Source organism: Ricinus communis, chromosome 8 (assembly GCF_019578655.1).
Source record: "Ricinus communis isolate WT05 ecotype wild-type chromosome 8, ASM1957865v1, whole genome shotgun sequence".
In the NCBI taxonomy this organism is placed as follows: Eukaryota; Viridiplantae; Streptophyta; class Magnoliopsida; order Malpighiales; family Euphorbiaceae; genus Ricinus; species Ricinus communis.
In genome coordinates this window covers 5,231,373-5,234,843 of record NC_063263.1, presented here as the reverse complement: position 1 = coordinate 5,234,843, position 3,471 = coordinate 5,231,373, and the positions used below count along the sequence as shown (strand labels likewise).

The 3,471-nt window shown below is 27.1% G+C and overlaps 1 pseudogene; it reads right to left on the bottom strand.

Annotated features, from left to right (window-relative positions):
* Nucleotides 1-1,204: 1,204 nt before the first annotated feature.
* Nucleotides 1,205-1,894, bottom strand: LOC107262412 (annotated as a pseudogene).
* Between the last annotated feature and the right edge of the window lie 1,577 nt (nt 1,895-3,471).

Below are 3,471 nucleotides of genomic sequence, written 5' to 3'. Positions count from 1 at the left end.
AGAATTAGAATAAGATTAGTAATTACTGATTAATTTAATTAGAATTAAAAAAACTAAATTTTAGTTATATATATAATTATGATAATATTAGTAATTAGAAAGACAAATAGATTATATATATATATCATAGCCCATGAGTTGTAAGCGCTGAAACCAATGAATTTAGGCAAAACTTTTGCTATTAAGTTCATAAGTTAGTTATTCAACAAAGAAAAGGATTTGAGTTTGAAGTGATATAAAGGAATTATATTCTTAGCATGCCAATTTAGCTTGGAGTCGAATGGTGAAGCGGTAAACTTTTTTGTTTTAAGCAAACTTTGTAATTAAGAGTGCGTCTCGTTTATAGGTTTAGTACAACTGATAGCTGATCATCACTAAATATTTATGTTAAAGTGTTTAGTAAAAACTTAAAATTCAGCAGTTGATAGTTGATTTAGTCCTAATAAATTATTGATTGTATCAATTCTATCCTAGAGTTTTTCTATCAGTTGATAGCTGATTTGATTTTTTTATAATTCAGTTTTAGTTGATTTTTTATAAATATTTTTTATTTCATAATAAATAAATATTATTTTGAAATTATACTTAACATTAAATAATTATGTATTTATAAATATGACATTTGAAATTAGAAATTTTTATTAATGGGATTTGAATTTTTATTTATATTTTTAAAATAACTTTTATAAATATTTTTAATGATAAATACAATTGAGCTAAACAAAATTAACTATAACATTTTAATTATTAAAAATTATTTTTATTAATTTATATTATTGAAAATAGTATAATAAAATAAAATAGATATAGATATAAATATAAATTATACCCTCAATGGCTATTTAATATATTAATATCAACCACTAATAAAACTTTACTAGTTTAATTTATTAGTCAGCAACTACCATATATCAGTGCATAACACCATTGAATATACACATCTTACATAACACATTTTTTAGGCAACAAATCACAAACCAAACCATAAAAAAAAGTTTGAAGTAAAATCATTTTCAGATAGTGACATTGCTTACACTTCTCCCTCAATATAAGAGAGAGACTCAATTTCAGGTCCTAAACAAGAAGCTTGAACCAACTGCTTGCTTTCTTGATCTTCATTTGCCATCACAAAACCCTGCTTTCGGTAGCATCAAATTATTACCATAATAAAAAATGCAACAACAAGATGGCCTAACCAAGATACCTAATGTTCGTCCCAAAAAAATCCTCCAAGCAAGATTGCTGGACCTAAGCATCTTGCAGGGTTCAGCCGTACACCGTCACAGCCAGCTTGCCCAGTAACTATGATCGACACAGCATATGCTACCGCATAGACCACTGATAATATCAAATAAACCAACGTCAAGCCTAGCTCTTGACCTCTTCTGGTCAAATGCAATGGTTACAGCAACATATAGCACAAGAAAGGTGCAAGAAAACTCTACAATCATTGTTGTTCCCGTGCTTACTCCTTTCCCATTTATATTAATCATACAACCAGCTAATGTATACTTGTTTATTGCAGTTTGGTCTATTACCATTTTCATTACAAAATGAGCTACTAATGAGCCTAAACATTGCCCCAGAAAATATAAGAGAGCACGAACTATAACTATTAATCCTTTTAAGGCTGAAATGAATGTAAAGACTAGGCTTATATGGCCACCAAATAAAGGAACTGTCACAATAGGAAAAAGAATGAAACAACAAATACAACAATCGGGATTAAAAGTTTAGGGTCAGTCACATGAGATTCCAAGCAAGCAATAATGGTAGCGGAGAGTGTAAATGAAAGTAAGCGCTTGCTACGCCTTCAGTGAGTGCTGCTATCCACATCTGAAGAAAAGAGAGAGATTCGTAAATAAAAATACAACAGTAATAATGACAATCAACAAGAAAAAAAAAATGAAAAAAAAAGAGAGAGAGAGATTCGTAAGTAAAAATATAGTAATAATAATAACAATCAATAAGAAAGAAAGTGTATAAATAAAAATATAATAATAATAATAACAATTAACAAGAAAAAAAAAAGAAAAAGAAAAATGAAAAGAAAAGAGAGAGATTCGTAAGTAAAAGTATAATAATAATAATAACAATCAACAAGAAAGAAGAAAGTGAAATATAAAAAGGATAAGAATATTCAACTATCAAATTAATAATGTTTTTGCACTTGTTTATATTTAAGTAATCATTTTCTTTCTGTTTCTTACGTATTTACATATATATTTGAGGATGTGCGATGAGTTCTTATTTGGTGTAAGAACTTCAATATCAAACGAATGTTTAACCACCAAATTAATTAAATTTAAATGCTAATTATAAAAAAAATTAATAAGTATGTAGAACTTTCAGTATATGAATGCATTTTCTCCTAGTTGTCTATAAAGTTAGTCTATTGAAATCGATTTTTAAGAATTGGGACTCAATGCTTCACTTCAAAGCTTCAAAAATTAGGGATGTCATTTTATAGCATTACAGATTTTATATTGTACATTTAGGAGATCTAGAGATTTTTTTTTGATGAATAAATCATTGGATTTTAGACAAGTGACCAATTTGTTATACAACTTAAAATTAAATGACAGTAATGAAAAAAAAATGTGACCAAAATGAAACTTAATGTAAGTTAAGTGACCATTGGCATAATTATTCTAAGAAATTCATGTCATACTCGTTATATTTTGTGCAGTATTTGTTTGATAAAATACCTAAACCAAGGACAATCACCTCCTATCAATATAAAACTATTATCCAAGTGGCCTGCCTAATAAAACCTATTAAGTCTTATGATAGTGTTGTTTGCTGGAAACAATTCGTTAAAAACCGCTAGACTCTTCACCCAAAGTTTATTATTTTTTACTAAAATTAAATTGAAAATAATTTTTTATACTTATGAGTTCAAAAAGAAATATTATTAGTAAATAATTTTAGTTTCTGAATTCAACCAATCTCTTTTTCTCTTTTTCACAATAGAAAAACTAATCTCTTTTTCTATTTTTTTTTCAAGATGGAGAATAGAGTAAAGAACTATGATGATGATGATGATGTAAGAATTTGAGAATAAAGATGAGTTTCCAAAAAGACTAAGTTGATTTTATTCTTAAAAAGAAGTAAAAAAAAATTATTGACTTTTATTTATTTATTCCAGCATACAAAATTCATAAAAGTCAAGGACTTGTATAACAATTTAGTTGTATAAACTTTATGGGAGTTGTAGCTGAATGCCCATGAATTTTATAGAAATTTTTTGAAGTCATTAAATGTGAATATTGAATACTTCATGATTTTTACTTAGTTTTTAAAATTATTATACAATATCTCTCACTTTTCAATTCTATTAAAGTCTTTAATTATCTTTAATACAATACTCCTTACATGTCACACGATCCGATCTGTGGGCCCGTGACCGGTATTAAAGAATGGGTAGGCTTAAGGCTATCGAATCCCGTAGTAAGCTTTATTAACCGATAA